The sequence below is a fragment of the Cibotium barometz genome, chromosome 37, assembly GCF_041138505.1.
Source record: "Cibotium barometz isolate CiBa-2024 chromosome 37, ASM4113850v1, whole genome shotgun sequence".
Lineage (NCBI taxonomy): Eukaryota > Viridiplantae > Streptophyta > Polypodiopsida > Cyatheales > Cibotiaceae > Cibotium > Cibotium barometz.
In genome coordinates this window covers 9,564,039-9,584,970 of record NC_141082.1, presented here as the reverse complement: position 1 = coordinate 9,584,970, position 20,932 = coordinate 9,564,039, and the positions used below count along the sequence as shown (strand labels likewise).

Genomic DNA, 20,932 nt, shown 5'->3' with positions numbered 1-20,932 from the left:
GCTCAAGAGTTGAGTGGAAAGCAAAGGAAGCTACGAAGCTAAACAAAGTGGTACACAAGTAAGAGTATCGTCGACTCTTTTCCTTCTTGTTTTGGTACGACACCCCTTAGGTAACTCTGGGAGCTACACGTCTTTGATTGAGGAGCTGTCTTTATAGGTGCAGATGCATGGTGCGAAGGCCTTTGCACTAATGTTTTGCAGCCAAATTTGCGTTTTGGATGCGTTATGGCCTCCATTTGGCCACTGCAAGGTGTTTTCAGGTACTTTTGGATAGATTCCTAGACTTTGCTAGTAAAGAAATTGCACTTAAAATCTAAAAACATTTTGGCGTGAAAAAATAAGAGTTCTTGACAACCTCTTGTTTTTCATGCATGACTACCTCTTAGATTTTAAGGATAAAATCAAAATTGCTCTTCTAATAAGAAGGGTAAAATTTTAGTTTACCTTTCTTTTGATAGTGACTTTGTTTTGCAAAATTTGGTAAAATTTTAGTTTATCCTTCTTTTAATAATAACTTTGTTTTACCCTTAAAGTAGATGCTTTCAACCATTCTCGTTTGGAATAGTCTCTGTCTGAACTTTGGTTACTACAATGCAGCAGTGCATTTTGGGTGTCTAGATAGTGATTGCACATGTATTGCTGAGTGTTGGGTGTATATACGTGTACTCTGGTCAGGTGTTGTGACATACAGATTGTGTAGAAGTACCATTACATGAGTTATTGCACATACTGCTGTGTTGCAAGTTGTAAACATAAATGATCTATTTACAGATTTTTGATTGTTACAAGTAAAGATGTCTAATAACATTAACTAAATATATCAGTGAGAAGCTTGGCAAGAAAAAGTTTCATGTGTGGAAGTTCAAAATGACCAATTTCTTAATGGGAAAAGGATTTTGAGACTATGTTAAAGGAGACAATGAAGAGCCTTTAGAATTACCTGAAGAGAACGCTACTTCAGTTGAGATAAAGACATTCAAAGACTATAACCAGTTGAGATAAAGACATTCAAAGACTGTAACCAGGATGCAAGGAAAGTTATGTATTTGCTTTCAGCTAGTGTGACAGACACTATGGTAGATCATATACAGGATGCTAACACTTCAATAGTTGCGTGTTAAAACCTGGTGAAGATGTTCCAGACAAACACAAAGGCAAGGAAGTTGCAGTTAAAATATGAGCTACATATAGTGGAGAAGAACATGTTCATCAATGAGTATGCGTTTGAAGATCAAGGGTATTGTTGAATCCCTTGAATCTATTAATGTCTCAAGAAGACGATGACCTGGTGAGCATAGGTCTGAATGGGCTTGGTAAAGAATATACGCCATTCAAGTCCTGGTAAGCATATGTCTGAATGGGCTTGGTAAAGAATAAACGCCATCAAGACCTCTGTTGTTGTAAGAGAGAATGTTTCCAACTTTCGAGATTTGGTGTCTATATTAATCATAGAAGAGAAGTCTTTAGGTGAAGACACTTTCTCCCAAAGCAAGAACACTACAGAAGATGCCCTCTACTCAAATTTAAGTAGAGATAGAGGCCACGGTTGAGGCCAGGGTGATGTGGCCGTTTTGAAAATCAGAATTATCGACAGTAAGAACACTTCAGAACATACCTTGTACTCAAATGTAGGTAGAGGTAGAGGTAGAGATCATGGTCAAGGCCAAGGTGGTGGCCATTTTGGAAATCAGAATTACAGACAACAATAGTCTAATGATTCATAGTAGCAGCAGCAAACAGACACAAGTGGAAGAGGCTAGTCTCAAGGCAGGGGAAGCTAGAGAGGTCGAGGAAATTGGCAAAGATATCAATCGGGATCAAGTTCAAAGAATTGTTTTTATTGTGGAAATCCATGTCTCTTTGCAGCATAATGTCGCAAGAAGCAGAGTGACAAAACAATTATACATCTTCAAGCAAACAGGCTGAAGATAAACGTGAGCATTTGTTTGTTATGCATCACAATTCAATGAGTGCAGATGCATCCACAAACGGTGATGATGTATGGTATGTGGATTCAGGAGCCTCTAACCACATGATGTGTTATAGTGAGTGGTTTAGAGATGTCAAAAATCTGGAAAAACTAGGCTATGTAGAGACGGGGGAAGAGAGGACTCATCCTATTGCTCACATTGGGAATGTTCCATTGGCGATGTAGGATGGCAAGATAAGGTACTTGATTGATGTACTTCATGTGCCTAACATAACAAAGAATTTGGTTTCTGTTAGGCAGATGGTTGAGCAGTGTTTGTAGGTATGCTTTAATCTTGAGGGCTGCTATGTTGAGAATCTCAACAACAAATGCTGTTTGGTTGCCAAAGGGCAAAAGCACAGGTAGAATGTTTACTTTGGATGTAAGCATGCCTCAGGTGAAAGCTACTATGTTTTCATAGAGGTAGAGTATAGGGGTGCTGCAATTGCAATATATAAGGTAGCTTGGATAGGAAAGCTACTTGGAGATTTGGAGACAGGCAGATTGTCATCTATTGCGACAACTTTAGTAGCATAAGGTTGGCCAGGAACCCAATGTTTTATATACGGACCAAATACATATATAGAGGTCCATTATCACTTCAGATCAAAGAGGAGGTCTTAGCAATAAGAGATGTTGATCTCGTGTACATTAGCACAAAGGAGCAACAGATGCTGATCTCATGTACGCCAGCACAAAGGAGTAGGAGATATTGATCTCATGTACGTCAGCACAGAAGAGCACGTAGCTGAAATTTTCACTAAGGCCCCACGAGTAGAGAAGCTTCATAGATTCTACACTATGCTTGGAGTATTGGAGATGAAGTTGAGCTTGAGGGGGAGTGTTGAGATGTCAAGCTCAACACAAGTTAATACTCATGATGTGCATGGGTGACCGTTCCGCCTTTATATCACTAGCACGTTTGGTAGCTGACACACGACAGATCTTCGCCAGTGACTCTATAGTTGGACTACACTGATTTATTCCAATCGAGTTATGCAATACTTATCTTGCTAGGCTCCAACATACCTACTAAGTGTGTTTACATTATGGACCGCTTGCACATAATACTCTAGTACTTACGTTGGTTTTCACTTATCTTTTGTAGACCTCTTTTGAGAGCAACAACAAGAAGAAAATTTCAGCCTTCTATTTCTGTGTGTGTCTTATCCATTATTGTGGAGTATGTGTGTGCTTGCAAGAGCTCAAGCTCTCTCTCCTCCCCCAATCTTTTCAAAGGGATCCAGAAGATTAGTAACAAGTAGGTTGATTATAAGGGTTAAGGCTCATAAAATTTTATAAGTTAATAATAATGCCTATAAGTTAATAATCCCAATAAGTATAGCTTTTATTGGCTATTGGTTCTCTAATATGTGGGTTATTGTTGTATTGTGTTATTGTGCACAAAGGATATGAGGCCTAGACCATGAGTGCTAACCCACTCCAATTAGTCCATCATGATACAGACGGTCCACTGATGTCTCTGTTAGGATAGGTCCTAGATGTATGAGACACTAGGGATGGTTTGGTGTGGTATCTAAGGACATAGCCATAGCCATAGCTTTTTGTTCTTGGGGGTGATCTAAGGTTCTCAGATCTATGCTGTCGAACCATGATTAAACACTAGTTTTGTATTCATCTTATGTTTAGGAGATCATGGGAGAATTTCATCGTGAGAATCTAAGATTCTATCGTGTGAATCCGTGACATTTGGTATTAGAGGCCTAAACCAAATAAGGATAAAGAAGTGATGTGCGGAGCAAGATTTCTATAAGCTTTTTGATTTACGTATTTCTGTGTAACTCCATTACTAGGGTTTGATGCATACTCAGCTTGAAGGTTATTTCTTTTATGCAAGTTGCTTAGAGGAGGATAGAGGCTTCAAGCCTAGGGAGAAGAGAATTTTGGAGGATATACATGTGTGACATGTGTGTCCATGTGTGTCAAATATGTGTACCAAAAAGCTCTCTAGATTTGAGAGAATCTATGATACATAGAAGAGAGATGTACGCACATGCTTTTGTATGGTTGTTGAAGCCACCATATCTATAAGTGTACGAGTACTAAGTCTAGATATGAGGCTATTTTATTTGACCTTTGTGTGGGAAAGTAAGTATGGACCCTTCACGGGCTCGCTATACAATGTAGACCCATGTGCATGACCATATAACTATGGGAGCATGTTGTATGGGCTGTGGGTTGCTAAGTGCACAACAATCCAGGCAAGGCATGACTCTAGGCACATCACATGGGCATAATTTTTCTTGTAGATAGGGAGCATGATGAATATACCTGTTATAGATGGTACATGATATATAGAAGATCATACAAGTATGGTACAGGCCACATGGCACAATACTGTTTGTGTTAATGGCAAAGAGCCATCAACTTACTAAGTAACATTGCAAGAAATTCACTCGTGAAAAACATAGAGAGATAGAGATTGCCATTCAAGGTTCATTCATTCTAAGATTGCCACTTTCCTCGATTACAAAGATGATAATGTTTATACCAAGATGAGGGTAGTTATGCTTCCTGTTAACGGTAATCAATTTTGTGTTATTAGGAATTACATTTCTTATTTTATATCAGGGCCCAGTGTGGTGTGTGGAGTTTGATAATATGGTGGCCTATTTCTCAAGACAACGTTGGGATTAATTGATGTGACATTATGTACTCCTCTCAAATAGTAAAAGCATGAATTAAGCTTCAACAAATTACACCACAAACCATGGAAGGAAAAATATTCAAGAGTGCATAAAGACAAACTCATTGGGCCCCCAGACATGTGTGGCTCTCCTCCCACGTGGTATTTAAATCATATTCACATTTTTTGTCCCTAGAGTCATAAATAGCACCTATTCCATTTTTGGGCTTTTGCTTTACATTAAATAGCTTTGTCTAAAGGTCTAAGGTACACTTGTGCCAAATATGTAACAAAATGTTGGAAGATGGCTAGAGTGGGTCATAGGAAAGGAGGCCTATAAATTTCCTTGATGGTTTTTTAGCCTACGACTAGGTGTGCTGATAAAACAAAAGGATCAGCATAAAACGGTTTTTGCCATTGAATGGAGCAGATATGCATACCATGTTATGCTGTCTGGTTTAACCAATTCCCCAAGGACCTTCCAATGCCTGATGTGCATAGCCTACAAGGAGTATCTATGAAAATTCTTTGAAGTCTTTATGAATGATCTCTGTGTCAATTCTACATGGAAAGCACATCTAGGGTGTTTAAGAAAAGTTCTAGAGAGATGTAAACTCTACAAAATCTCTCTTAACCCTATGAAATTCTAGTTTTGGGTCCATCATGGAGTGATCTTGGGACACATTGTCTCAAAACATGGCATTTCCATAAATGATAACAACAAGGTGTAACTCATTCTCAAGTTGCCACCCCCTACCAACTTTAAAGGTGTCTAGCGATTTATGGGGCATGTTGGTTATTATCAACACTTCATCTTCATGTGTGCCGACATAGCTCGTCCCCTTTATGGACTCCTGGTTGTTTTCAAATGGACAGAGGAATGCCAGTAAGCATATGATACCTCAAGAAAGCATTAGCGAGTGCTCCTATTTTGAGATCCCCAAATGGGGAAATAATATTTCATGTCCATATAGATGCTTTGGCTTTCACAATTAGTTGTGTATTGACTCAACGTGGAGAACATAACGGGGACTTCCATGTTAGCTTTGCTAGTTTCCAATTAAACAAAGTAGAACAAAATTACACCACCACAGAAAGAGAAGGGTTAGCCATGGTCTATACAATCAAAACGTTTTGTCATTATCTCTTGGTGACTAAGTTCATTTTCTTTGTAGACCACCAAACTCTTCTTTACCTTGGGAATGAGCCTTGTACCACGGGTAGAATCACAAGATGGCTCCTAATTTTGTTGGAGTTTGATTTTACCACCATGGTATGCAAAGGTTCCTAGCATGTACTAGTTGACCACATCTCGTGCATTCCTAATGTAGAACCACCAATGGGAATCGATGATGACTTGCCAGATGCTCCTCTATTCCAACTATGCTTAATTCCAAAATGGGGAGAGGAAGTCGCGCATTTTCTCACTAATGGCCCACCCATTAAAATCCTGATCAACAAGGATTAAGCAAGATGCCTTATTAAGAAGACAGCCCCCTATCAATTGTGGGGCACTTGTACAAAGAGAGAAACGATGGTTCCATGAGACGAGGAGTCTATGAGGATGAGCATGTCTCTATTTTGGAATAAGCCCACTCGGGGCTACATAACACTTTGTAGCAGATACCACTGCTCGAAAAATTCTCTTGGCAGGCTTATGGTAGCCAACCCTATTTGGAGATGCGGCTGAATATTTTAAACAATGTGATGAATGTCAACAAGTCACAATAAGGACATGATGCCTCTCTATCTCTTAATGTCCTTACAAACCATTTGAGAAATGGGGCATTAATTTTGTTGGTACCATTAGCCCGGTTGCCCGAAACATTGAAGTAGGATATATCATAGCAGCAATAGACTACTGCATTAAATGGTCAAAGCCCGAGCCACAAGGAGAAGACCTACGTATGGTGCACAGCCAAATTCCTTTACGAGTATGTAATCACTCAATTTGGATGTCCTCTTGAGCTTATCAGTGAGACAATGGCACCATTGGGCGAAATTGAAGCTATAGTAGCCACCACCATTCGATGCCATCAAATTTGGGAAAAAACTAAATATTATCGAGCTCACACAAAATTTGGCTAATTCTAACCATCCCCCCAAGGGTTTTCGACCGTGTTGCACACGCTGGTGGACTCAGAATTGCTTTTGGTGGTGTGTAGAGTGAAATCTAGACCTGCACTCCTATCTCCATTGAGGTTTTATTAACTTCCTTAAATCCTATGTTAATCTCAAATATTTATAGCTGAATCTCTCTTTCACTTTTTGCTATTCCGCTCTCTTAAAGCACTTGGTTCAAATGTGAAAGCAACTATCCCAATTGCTTACTCAAAAATCACCTATACTTTTGGGATTAGTGAGTGATTAGTGATCTTAATCATGATAAGCATCCAAACGTGAGCCAAATATTGTCCAAATCATTGTAAGGGGAGTAGACACTACTGAGACTATAAATCTCAGTAGGACCCCCCTCATTGAGCCATGGCTAACCAAATCTTAATGCATAAGTTGGTGAAGGATTCCATACATGGCAAACAAAAGCCATGTACCTGTTCATGCAAAAGGAGCTTTGGGGGGGCAGTAAATGGAGATGAACTCAAGGAAGGGAGTGAGGTTGAGGTCAAAGCATGGACAAATAAAGGTAGAAAAGCCATTGCCAACCATCATTGGGTTAAGCCTTGGGGATAATATCATTCATCACATCACCACAATAAACAACATGCCAAAGAAGCCTAGGATGAGCTAGAGAAAGTGTTTAGAGATAGGGCAAGAAATTTAAAAATACATATGAAAATTCAGTTCGATGGGCTTGATATGAAGTTCAAAGACTCATTTGTGGAGCATGTAGGTAAGATAAAGAGTATTATGATGCAACTTGCATGTATCAAGGCACCAGTGGATGAGAAGGATGCAATAGCAATATTGATCAAAGTTTGACAATAACCACACATCATCTTCACCCTAAGGAAAAGCATGTTGCTCAAGGAATTTGAAATGTGTGAGTGCAAAGGCGATTGGCGCGCAAATGGTCATAGCAACAATCATCTTAAGTCTTGTGGGGATAGTGTTAATTGAAAGTGCACAATTCTCTTCCCTAGTGGAATAGTGTTGATACAATGAGACATCTTTAGGACTTAAGGGCTACTTGTTCAAATACACCATTTACTAGATGCAATGCCTAATTAGGGCCTAAAGACTTGCTTTGCCTGTGGACACCTAGGGGGGTATTATTAGAAATAGATATTTGGCAGTTTGGGTGATAATATATGGTACCCTCATTCTTTCCACTAAGTAATTTTAATTTCTAATTTTTAATGAATTAGTAGATAGCCTCTATCATAGTTTTGAGTTCACATCATCCAATCTCAGAAGCTCATAATTTAAGAAGCTGCCTAAGTTTTTCAACACTAATCGAGTTTTTTTATTTCATCTATTATGAAATTTATTTATCCTCTCTTGCATGTAAATCTTTGTGTGTGAGTGTGAGTCTATTATTACACTACACATTGTGTTTTCTTACATCACATTACATAAGTCATGCAACATCCTCAAAATTCATATAGAGGAACCAAAGAGAGAACTTGACTTTGACATTGTGTGAAGAAAACAATATAACTAACTCCACACTCACATGCAAGGTCTTTAAATAATACTCAAGCTTATACATTTGAAGAGATGGAAATTCAATACTTATTAATAAAATGGATGGTTTGTTTACCAAACAGGATACACTTCAAGGTTGAAGCTTAAATGAGTCGTGAATTGCTCTATACCAAAGTTATTAAGATCAAGGGTAAGAGCGTACTTATCCAAGATAGGTGATGTGCTTGGAAGGGGGACTTAGCTATACTTATTGATAGAATGGATGGTTTGTGGACCAAATAGCATGCACTTCAAGGTCGATGTTTAAATGAGTCGTGAATTGCTTCGTACCAAAACTGTTAAATCAAGGGTAAGGGCACACTTATCCAAGAGAGGTGTTCATGGAAGGGGGGCTTGAGCTAAGTTTCTAATGATTTTGAGGCAGTTTGAAATGAGGGGAATTGGTGGTGGATGCAACCAATGCATGTCTAGTGGACCATGATGACATTGATAATTATAATGAATCCCACACATGGAAAAGAAAGATGTGTGGAGGGGTACATAACCCCAAAGCGGTTGCATTCTCTTCTCAATCTTTCTATAGGCATGGAATTTAATTAGGGGGAGTAGAGGTAGGGATGTTAACTTGACTTCATTGTGCTTGAGCAAGTGTTAGACAGTTATGCTCACCAAACTTTGGTGATGGTGCATTGTCATGCTTGTTTAAGGTGCATGATCGCTTTTCAACAAAACAACTCTAGAAGACTCTTCATATCATCTACTTTAAGCTTGTCTTGCTTTGGCTTCTTAGTGTTCATCAATTTCCTTAGACCCAACATTCCTAGAATAAAAAATAAAAAATTATGGCTCTCCCTTGTTCCATCTCCTAAAAAAGACATGAAACCGAATTTTACCATCAAACTGAAAGGTTTGTGGTCCTTAAAACAAAATTTGTATAATGCCTTGATCAACCTCTTGATTATTGTTGGGCTTCTTCAAAGTGGCATACTTTTCTCAAACTCTAATGTGCAAAGCCCAGTGCACATGCAAGAGAGGTTTGTAGAGCATGGACAAATTTTTCGCACAACATAGAAGACAAGTTGTAACAAAAAGATGGTCCCATAAAAAGTAGAAGTGACATTTTCAAATTATTTTGAGTCATGACATTGATGATGGAACTTTTTGGCATGGAAAGTGGGAAAAGGACAAACTTTGAGAGTGACTAAAATTTCAGCCATTCAAGTGGCATGGTAGAGGTAGATAAATGTGCAATGTTCATGAGGGCATTGAGAGTTATAGTGCACTTCTCATGGGAACACCCCCACCCCTCGCCCCCACCCTCTTCCTCTCAGCTGTATAATTACCCTCAATATACTTCTATTCTGGCACTTGTGAAGTCCCATTCCTTCATAAATGCTTATGCCTTTATTATTATGGAGTTTGACATTAATGAATCTATTGTTAAAAGTAGCTAAGTTTGGTAACTTATATCCATCACCTTTCTTCTCACCATGTCACCAACCCTTCTTTCTCTAGGCCCCCTCCATTAAAACATGGGCCCTTGAGCCCCTCTCTATCATTTCCTTTGGCTCAAGCTCCCAAAAAAGACATTTCCTTTATAAAAAAAAAGGGTAAGATGTTTATTACCAATCCCAAAAGTGTAGCGAAATCCAATTTTAATTTGTGTGTGCGCATGCGTGCACGCGTGTGCGTGTGTGTGCGTGTGTGTGTGTGTGTGTGTGAGAGAGAGAGAGAGAGAGAGAGAGAGAGAGAGTGCACACACATGCATGCGCGCACGTGTGTGAGTGTGTGTGTGTATAATTTGAGTGTTGAAAAGACATTAATATCAGGTAGACTTGTTATGCATTAGGCTAGGCCATGGTTTTGCCAAGTTGCTAGCTCACTAAAAGACAAGTAGAAAGAAATATTGCATGGGAATTGTCAGATTCTTGCCACAAGAAAACCTTCAAGTTTTGGAATCGTTCTTTAGTGATAATTTATTTAATTTGAAATAAGACTCTCTCTTCGCCGAAAAATGAAAGAAAGAAGAGCCCAATGCCCATTATCGTGTAACGCGATTACGGAAGGACATGACGAAGAACTCCCACGCAGGTGTTGGGTTCCTCCCAAAGCCAAGCTTTTGCGTTCTGTTTTTCTTCATTCTTTTTGAGAAGCGCGCCTGCTATGGCACTCCAATTTCTCATTCTCGGCCCTTTTTGAAACTGGGCCAGACGCTCATCCATGTTGTGGAGGACTCCCCATCAGCAGCTATGGACGGGTCAGTAGCTATGGAGGACCGGGCGCAGCAGCCGCAGCAGCATCAACAACAACCACATCTTCTCACCTTCTTTGAGGTAAGCCCCCCCCTTGACCCCCCTCCCCATCACCCCTGTTCTTCCCTTCTCATCTTCCAACACTCTTTTGCCAACACCTACAGCCTCCCCCCTGCCATGGCAAACTACACCCCCCCCTCCTCCCAGGCCTGCCGTAGCCCCTCCCATTGGACCCGCATAGTCCTCACATGGAGTGGGTCCTCCATCGGCCGCCAATTCGACCGCATTGCTGCCGTCTGGTTCGGTGGCGTCGAGCTTCTCCGTACATGCACCGCAGAGCCTACAAAACAAGGCATCTATTGGGAAGTGAAGAAAGATGTCACACGGTACACCTCCCTCTTTGCCAAACCCCAGCCCATTGTGGTTGAGCTTGGCAACCTCGTTGACAGCACATACACCGGCATATTCCACATCAACCTCACCCTCGATTTCTTCTCGGCTTCCCATTTTGAACATAGCAAACCCCATGACACACCTGCAGATCTAGTTTTGCCCATATCCTCCTCATCACCATTACCCAGCGGCCACTGGTTCCAGATCTCAAACGACTCCTACGTTGCCCACAAAACTTTCTCTGTCCCTTCCAACGTGTACAAAACAGTGCTCGAAATCTACGTCTCTTTCCATGGTGACGATGAGTTCTGGTACACAAATCCTCCCAATGAGTACATCACAAGCAATAATCTTACTGGGGTTCCTGGCAATGGCCCCTTCAGAGAGCTGCAGGCTTTCCTAGATGGCAATCTCGTTGCTGCTGTCTGGCCTTATCCTGTAGTGTATACAGGAGGCATCATCAACCTGTATTGGCGCCCCGTTGCAGGAATTGGAGCTTTCAATCTACCCACTTACGACTTTGACCTGACTCCATTTGTGGGGGCCCTTACAGATGGGAAAGAGCATACTATGAGTATCAGAGTGGAGAAAGCCATAGGCAACTGGCTTATTGATGGAAATCTTCACCTTTGGTTGGATCAAAATACCATTCAAACCACTGGTAAACTACTAAGCTACACGGCACCCGCGTCTGCCACCAAGCTGAGGTCACACTTCAAAGGCTTGGATGGAACTTTCCACACAACAGCCAGCAGATCTTTTTCATACTCTGGCTATGTGGTGTCCTCCATGGGCAATCTTTCTGTGTCTTCTACACACACTCTTGAGTTTGACAATGTCCTCGTTTTCAAAAACAACTCAGCAACACAGACAGCCAGTCAAACAATACGCACAAAAGGGGCGATCAAGGCTGTGGCGCCATCAAAGGTGGTCTTCTTCCAAGAGGAGTCTCACTCTTTCCCACTTGACCTTGCCTGTTTCAACTACATAGGGGCAAATAGCTCTTTGATTTTGAACTGCAATTTCAGCCATGCTTTCAATGAGGAGATATCCACTCTCTCAGCCTCAGGAAGCTCTTTGAGATTTCTGAAGAACAGTCAGCAAGGTGAGGGTGCATTAACCATTGTAAACAATACAGTCATAGCAGGGTTTGGAGCATTGCATCAACAATATAGCTCTAAAGGCAGCCATGGATGCTATGGGAGAACATTGAGCACCAAAAACTACACAATTTTGTATGACTCTTCTAGTACGTCATGCACTGCAATAAGTAATTGACAAGTGGATAATTTAAATGTTGTGGGTGAATTGGTAATAGTAATATTGTAAAAGTAGCTACAGTTATGCTTCAATTCTCCCAAGCTAGGGCCGGAAATAAAGTTTGTCAAGGCAGTGTTTGGGGCAAGCATGCTGCACTCGTTTTCTGCATCAACTTGCAACCTGCACTTAATTGGGAATTTACGATCCTCCCGGTCTAGCAAAGGTTGAGTAGATTATATTACAGCATATTAATTGCATTTAAGGGTGTGTTATCTTAAGGTTCTCTCACACATCATTTAAGGGTGTGTTATCTTAAGGTTCTCTTAACGCATGCACCCACTCTATTTTCCATTTTTCTTGCTAAAGCTTGCCTTTCCTTTTCTATCCACTTTTGTTTAGTCTTCCCTTGTCAGTTTACTCACAAGTTTGCCTAAAGGACTCCATATGTTTTGTGCCTTCATCACAATGTCATAGATGATCCCAAACATGAATGTCAATGTCAAAGATGTTTGTTTTCCCTTGTCAGTTTAGACATGAATTCTCCAGGCTCACAAGGTTGCTTCAAGGACTCCATATGTTTTGTGCCTTCATGCACAATGTTAACGATGAACCCAAACATGGATGGGAGAAACTTTCAAGAAAGATTCTTGGGTGTTCATGCAACCAAGTTTCAAAAAGTCCCCATAGAGTCGACAAAGAGGCATTTCAGTGAATCAGTGGGCAGTTTTAGGAAGTCCAAGGAACATGGTTTGCTTGCGACAAGCGTTCAGCATGTGTACATGGCATGCGACTTGGATATTGGCCCTAACAATGGCCAACATTGTAAGTAATTACAGTTTTTTTTTTAAATTACTTGAGAGATTTGATGACAGTCCCTTTCATTTGAATGACTTTGTTTGAATTATCTATCTTTTGCTTGGACTTGCAGACATATTTCCTTCTAATCTGGTGGAAGACCAATCTTCCAAATGCTTAATTGGGTGTTTTGAAGCCCTCCAAGTAAGTGTAGGGGAGTTGATGTTTGTTAACTTGTCACCTTTCTCTCTTGTAGGAAGATATTTTAAAAAAAGTATCTGTCCATAGCACTGGCTTATCCATGTGAGTATGGTAGGTTGGAGTTAATTCTTAGCCCTTTGCTAGGAAATGTTGAATGTCCAGCCCCAGATAAGTGGTCCTCCACAGATATTTTGAAATCCAAATTCGTCGTGGATCCTTGAAGTTTTCTAAGGCTATAAGGTCTGTAGGTCTGAGTTGGTTTGTGCCAATGCATGTGTTTGCATATTTGTTTCAATCTCTTAATCCACACTGCAGCTCATCTATGTTCATATGCAAGGATTGAGTGGTAAACTTATTAGGAGAAGACTAGGGTGGGCAGGAAGAGGGTGTGCATTGAGGTGATGTGTTGAGGAGAAGACTAGGGTGTTGAAGAGGGTGTGCGTCGGGGTGATGCGTTCTCTTGTAGAGTGGTTCCGTCAAGTGTCACATTTCACTACTTGATTATGTGTTCTTCAATGTACATGTGTTTCTATTATCAATGTGAGATGAAGAAGGGTGCCACATGGACAGTGTTGGAGTCCAATAAGAAGACGGATGTGGCCATTAAGTTGCCAGTTATGACTTTCTTGAAATTGCTAGCAGCACAAACAAGTGTTAGAGATTATTTAATGTCCATGAACCCTTGCTTTTTATGGACTCTAAAGGTATAAATGATGCAATGATGAATTTGCACAATTCTTGTCCAAAATGGAACTCAAGGATAGACAGAATCTATTCTATACCTTCAATCAAGCAGTTGATCTTAGACATATGCTCTTACGGCATGCATATGCAACCCTTGATCACATGAATAAGCACATTCTCTTGCACCTGGTGTGCAGTTGTTATATTCTGATGAAGTTTGAGTTTCTTGCAACTTGCTTTCATACATCAACACAAGGTGAATGGACCTATTTATAGAGACCCTGAATAGCACATTCTACAACGAGTTAAGCACACATGGGCTAAGAAATTTTGGGTTATAGAACATGGGTACAGAAATCATCTCCTAAAGAGAGAGAGAGAGAGAGAGAGAGAGAGAGAGAGAGAGAGAGAGAAGTTTTATTAAACCTTACAAAAAAGAATTGAAACTTCCTCTCCATCATCTCTTTCAACAATAATTCATGATAAGGAGAATAATCTCTATCCTTATGACATTTAACCCCCCAACTTAGTCTTCTTGAATTTTTTCCCATTAATGTGTAAATTTTTGTTACACAAAAAGCTTACACGTGTATTTCTACTATAGCCTTGAAATTTGGATATATTTCAAGAAAGCAAATCTTTTTAACTATTTGCAAAATTCAAAGGTGTTTTACAAGTGCTTCCTTTTATTAGAAAAAAGCTATTCTTTAAAGTTTCAATTGTCATTAGGCTTTGTAAAGCTTAATAATAATCCATGCTTTTCAAAACTCATCTTTGAAGTGAAAACCTTTACACTCAATTCTTCATGCTTGAAACACAGAGTTTCTACCATTTAGTAGACCCTCTATTCCTTCAAACTCAAAGACCACTCTTGACTCTATTTAAAACTTTTGATTTTATTTTAAAAAATTTGTTTTTTTCTTTCCATTTAATCTTAAAAAAATGTCTTTGGTCATATAAAAATATATTAAATGCTTAAAGCTCTCTTGGAAGGGGGGTTTAAAATATATATTTAGATGCATCATGTGCTAAGTGATGTGTGAGATTTCCAAGCATTAGTGCATAATGCATGGACATGAATTGGTACATTGTTATAACCATTGTCATTGTATTATGGTTTTTCATAATTTATTTAAATGGACTTGGTAGAATACATGGACTCATTATGGGAGGGGTTCATTTGTGGTGGTCGAATTCCCTTAGATCCATGTATATGGAAATACTTGGAGGTGCTATAGCATGCATTAATTAATTATATGTTTTGTCAAATTTGTTTGGAGTTAAATTTGTATAGAAAATATTTTATAAGTCCAAAATTTGGAAGCTTTAACCTCTAGTTTTTATGATCAAATTGGTCATACCTAGTGTAGGAGGATAGAAAACCTAGGGTGTTCATATTATCTTGGTCTCTCATGCTTCAATGGGTGCAATAGTAATACCTTTGCAACAACCAATGGTGGCCCGTATGGATCCAATTGAGTTGAGAATCCTATTGTGCTAAATCTTCAAGCGTGGGTTATTCTATGTGAATAATAATAGTGGATTGCCCCACAAGTGGTTCACTCTAAAAATATATGGGGAGAAGAAGGAAAGGCATCTATTGTATCAGAGAGCTTGGTTGAATCTCATTTTATTGATATCGTATCTAGTGGGATATTAGATTATTATTGTTTATGAAACCCCCCACTTTGAGGACTTGGATGGCCTTTAAGGATATTTTCACGGAGGATTTTATTATGGAGTCAAATGAATGGAGTTTGATGAAACTGTAGACCTTCACTCTTTGTAGAGTATTTTATTGGGGTGGAAGGATAATTAAGTTTTTTTTACGAGAGTTTTTAGAGAGCTTATTATGAAGTTCTTTAATCTGAGGGTCAAGTGAATTCATGGAAACCCTTGTGCCTATTTTATTTAATAATGGAAGTAGTCACGATACACTTTTTTTGCCCAAAGACTTTGTATATTGGTGGTCCCAAGTGACCATATGGATAAATTGCAAATGTATCCATATGGATACATTGTCAAGTGAAAATATATATACATTGTGAATTTGGCACAAGATGTGCCCCAATGTTGGCAAATGGCACAATATTTATGTTATGGTTGGACTACCACGGACTTTGAGAGGGAATAATGCCATTTGGGTGATTCACCAAGCTAGCAAGAATTATTCCTACTAAAGAGAAAATATTAACTGTACAAGTTGCTCAATTATTCTTACCAAAGAGAAAATCATAGCTATACAAACTTTCTCAATTATTTATTGAGAAACCATTCAACCTTTATGGCTTGTCAATTGAAACTATAAGTGATCAAGATCCTAAGCTTACTAGACATTTTGGCATGAGAGGTGTTCGAGAAATTGGACACAAAGTTGAGTATGAGCTCATCTCCTAAATCTTGACATAAGGAGGTTAGCATGAGGTTGGTGGTGGACAGCTGTGAACTAGATATTATGGGCCATATAGTTAGATTGGATTTTCTCCTTAGGACTTGGATGTTGGTGGGACAGGGGCTTCCTAAGGGTCCAATTATTAGTTAGCCCACTTTCTTGTAATGTAAATGTGCCTATTAAAAAAAATGGCACTTACTTTTGAGAAGGGCGTGCCATGAGAATGGTAAATGATGTTAGAAAATAGATGAATGAGTGATTGGAAGAAGATGAATGCCAAGAATATATTACCAATGAATCATGTGGTTATAATGATCCTCTCTTTCTCCACGTACGCGTGGTGACGATGGTTAGTTGGATTGGATGAGCTCCTACATTTTCTCCAATGGAATCTCAAGAGTGATATCAAGTTATTATGAATATAAGACACAGGGGGGCTACTTATAGTGGTTTATGTAGCTAGCCAACCCTAACCAATGGGGTAGTTGGATCACATCAAGATCATGTACACACTAGTCTGCACAGTAACCTACCCATTTCCCCCAAATCTAGTTCCACACTCTTATACAAGCTTATGTCCACATGACCAAGACTCAATCAGCTTGTCCACACCTTGACAATGTGTATAGAACCACAATTCCTAATCAAGAAAACATGCAAGATATCATACCATCTCCTAAAGGATCTCACAATATGGCAGATGTCCCCATCACATATCGAGCACACTAAATCTAACACCCTCTCTCATCTCAATGGTTTGAAACTCAATGTAGATATGTCAATATCAATGCTCCTCCTACTGATCTCTCTAGTAACTTTGGAGGATCTCTCGATGCATGTATCTAAATATATAATCCAACATCCTCTCTCATCTCAATGGTTGTGAAATTCAATGGTAGATATGTTAATGTTGATACACCTCACAATCTCTTTAGTAACTCTAGAGGACCTCTCCATACACGTGCATCATACACAATCCACTCTACACCTTGAGATGAGACCAACTCCATGTCCTCCTTAATTAGGCTCCTTAGTACGATCTTTTGGTACCTCAATTAAGACCACCTCTCACTAGCCGATGGAACTTTCAATCAAAGTTACTTTGGAAGAAGCGACAAAACAATGTGAGCAATAACATTCTCCAAGAGTATTACCCATTGTCGATGCTAACTCCAACTTTGAGCTAGCCACATCTGACAAACCACCTAGGTTATGGTGAACAACTCTGTCCACTCAATACCATTATTTCATTGACTTCCATCGAGGATTTTGATCAATCTAGAAAGCCACTCTATGGCCGATCCCTAATCCATGTAAAACCACATCCATATAGGCAACATGAGGTCATCCCCCTTGAGGCACAAGTGCACACTCAACAAGGTGTCACCGCATCACATCTTCCCAAATTGTAGTTCCACTGTGCTAGTGAAGAAAACATAAAATAGGATCTTGTCAAATTTGTGTGGGTTGTTAACCCCATCTCTTCTCTACACATGATAGATGGCTTATAAATAAGTTTCATGAACGATGTTGTATTATGAGAAAGGTTGCCCAATGACCAAGATGACAAATTATAAGTCTTTTGGGAGCCTGTGTGAATAAGGGCCAAATGTATATACTAGTCTTGTGTGTGTGTGTGTGTGTGTGCATGTGTGTGTGTGTGTGAGAGAGAGAGAGAGAGAGAGAGAGAGAGAGAGTAATATGTATGATTCTTGCTACATGTGCCTCTTGTTCACTGTGTGAGAGTGAGAGCCCTTGTGGGTGTACACAAAGAGCTCCTTGAGGTGACACCAAGGAGAGGGATTTAGGGGAGAAGAAGCTAGCACTAACTAGTAGAGCTTGGAGTGTTCAAGAGAAACAAATTTGGGAATTAGTGAGTCTCCACACGACAAGTTAAGGTAAGCATAGCTTATTGTTTGAGCAATCTTGCAAGGGCTTAGGCAAGCCATAACATTTTTGGTGCCGCTACCAAGGAAGCAATTGGTTCTTTTTTTGGTCCTTTTTAAGTCTCCACCATTGCCCACCCTCAAGCCCTTTTCCAAAAACATGGCTTCTTGAAGTAATGTTGTGTGTGGTAGAGAAGTGAATAAGGTTGGAGAGAGTCGAGGAGAAAAAGAAGGGAAAATCAAATTTTTTTGTACTTTTGGTTGATGTTTTTCATTTTTTAGGCATTAAACAAGCAAAGAAAACCATTAAAAATAACATTTTCAAAAAATCACAACGTGATTATGCAGATTCTACCTCATATCTATATTTTTCAAAAAAAAAAAGAAAACATAGGAGCTATTGGATCCCATTACAGGTGATTTTTTGACGCAAAAAACCAATCAGGTGATTGATTATCACCATGCCCCTTGATTGGACGCGGTGATCCCATTCCATGATCACGGCCCTGATTTCCAATCACCCTTATCAGAAATAGGTTGAGAGGGTAATAACATGGATCAATAGATGTGATTATCACTCTTGAGTACTCAAACATATCATCAGATAAAAATTACCATGATTATCACAATCACGAGTATGATTATTGCTTTGCATGATCATGCGGTGATTACATAGAGCCAAAAGGGTAGTTTAAGCCTTAAATTATGGTGGTACTTGCTTCCAAAATTTTTTAGTCAAAACATCTCAAGGTGTGGAGGACCCAATGCTTTGATAGAGCTCCATTTATATGTAGTCTCAATAGGATAACACAGAAAGAGTATGATCAAGTTTAGGGGATCAAACTGCTCATGGCATGTGTAGTCTCAGCAGGACAACATAGAAAGAGTATGGTTAGGTTTAGGGGATCAAACTGCTCATGGCATGTGTAGTCTCAGCAGGACAACATAGAAAGAGTATGGTTAGGTTTAGGGGATCAAACTGCTCGGCACAATGCACAAACATTGTTTTAGGCTATGGAGGAAGGAATGCCATCCTTGGACCTATTCCGAAAGAGTCTCGAGAAGATGTAAACACAGTCACCCATACAACTACAACCAACTTAGGGGGTGAAGCCTCAAAAGAACCATGGGAACAAGTCAACACACCAGGGCCAAAGTTTGAGGCTATGCTTAGAGACCTATCATTTGTGGACTACTAAGAAATGTGTAATTACTTAACTATGACCATACCCCCATTGTCATCAATGCTGCATTGTTACCTCATGAGGCATATCATGGCGGGCGTGGAAGAGGAAGAGGTACAAAAATGGATGTGCTGGGAGTCTTACCAAGAAGAAATGAAAGACCACCCCCACATTTGGTAGTTGTAACACCAAATGAACTACTAAGGATGGTTGTTGAAGAGATAGGTAGGGGGTCGCTAGGGAGTTGGAATGGCTCTTCCACCATCGAGAGTTTCACAAGCCAAGCCACAAAATGCGGTAAAGCTTATGCAAAAGTTTACACATGATGGCGATGTCATCCAACACCTAGAAATTTTTGAATCACTATGTGGACCCTTGAGCGACCAAACAAAAATGCATGCCTTTCCTTGACACTAGATGGAAAAGCGCACCAATGGTATCAATCTCTTAAGCCTAAGGAAAAAATTAACTTCATAAGGCTGTAGAATGTGTTCATACCAACTTTTGCACAAAGCGGTGACAAAATGGATCCTGAGTAGCTTAACTATACAACATAAAATAGGAGGAACATGAATCAATTGGGGATTATGTCTCTTAATCAAAGAATCTCAACTCTAGTTGAGAGAAAAATCAGTAGCTCAATATAAAACTAGAGGAACATGAATCGATGAGCGATTTTACGGCTCTCAATTAAAGAATCTCAACTCTAGGTGTAAGTAGAGAGAAAGATTAACTGATGAATTCGCCCACCATTCTCCACACGATGATATTCACCTACTCCTTCCCTTTTCGCCTAGCATTTTTGATCCCGATTCCTATGCCTTCCCTATTTTCTCGGCTGAGTTTCAAAATACCATAGATATGTGTTCCCAACTCTACGGTGCTGCTAAACTTCTTTCTAGTGCGTCAAGCTCCACATGACCTCCTTATCAGGCATAGTTGTAGATTGAGGTGAGCAGCCATAAGCCTAGAGATGAGCGCACTCCAATGATCTCCACCAAGAAAGAAGGTTGGGCAGTTCTTCTTTAGTATGTTTTCTTCTGATTAGCTAGAAACATTTATAATGGTTACATCTTCATTACTTTTGTAATTAGAGATTGCTATCTTATTTATTCCCTCATTTTACTTTTTCATTGCAGGCAAAAAAGCATGGATAAAGAGCCTAAGAGATGCTAGAGAAGGGTGTGATTGATTACTTTCTTTGGATGTGTAGATGATGCTACCAACTTGTTGTGGAGCTACTATTGCCTATGATGTGTGTGTGTGTGTGTGTGTGTGTGTGTGTGTGTGTGTGCGAGAGAGAGAGAGAGAGAGAGAGAGAGAGAGAGAGAGAGAGAGGAGTCTAACTGTTGAATAGGCAAACTAAGACATGGATAACTTTATTATGATTTATATATCATAGCTAGAACCAAAAGTTATAGAGTAGAGAACTAGAATATTGAATAGGCCAACTTACTATCAATGATAAGATTGCAAATAGTAGCAACACATACAATTAGAAACAAGAAAGGGAAAGAACAAAAAGTTTTTCATTTTATAGGCAAGGTTACATCACACCTCTCTCAAAGTTTGAGGTTTCCTTCAGCCTTAAGGAAAAATGGTGGGAATGAGCTACTTTCCAAGGGGAGTAATGTGGGTCACCAAAATGGGAGAGTATTACCAA

At 39.6% G+C, this 20,932-nt stretch overlaps 1 pseudogene across 2 annotated transcripts; it reads left to right on the top strand.

Moving 5' to 3' along the window:
- Positions 1-10,214: 10,214 nt before the first annotated feature.
- LOC147616915 (peptide-N4-(N-acetyl-beta-glucosaminyl)asparagine amidase A pseudogene) lies at positions 10,215-12,294 on the top strand (annotated as a pseudogene). 2 transcript variants are annotated; one of them, XR_015262361.1, is made up of 2 exons: positions 10,215-10,313; positions 10,433-12,294. The product of XR_015262361.1 is annotated as a peptide-N4-(N-acetyl-beta-glucosaminyl)asparagine amidase A pseudogene, transcript variant X2 (transcript). The 2 variants fall into 2 exon arrangements; XR_015262360.1 differs by having other exon boundaries at positions 10,223-12,294.
- Positions 12,295-20,932: the final 8,638 nt, after the last annotated feature.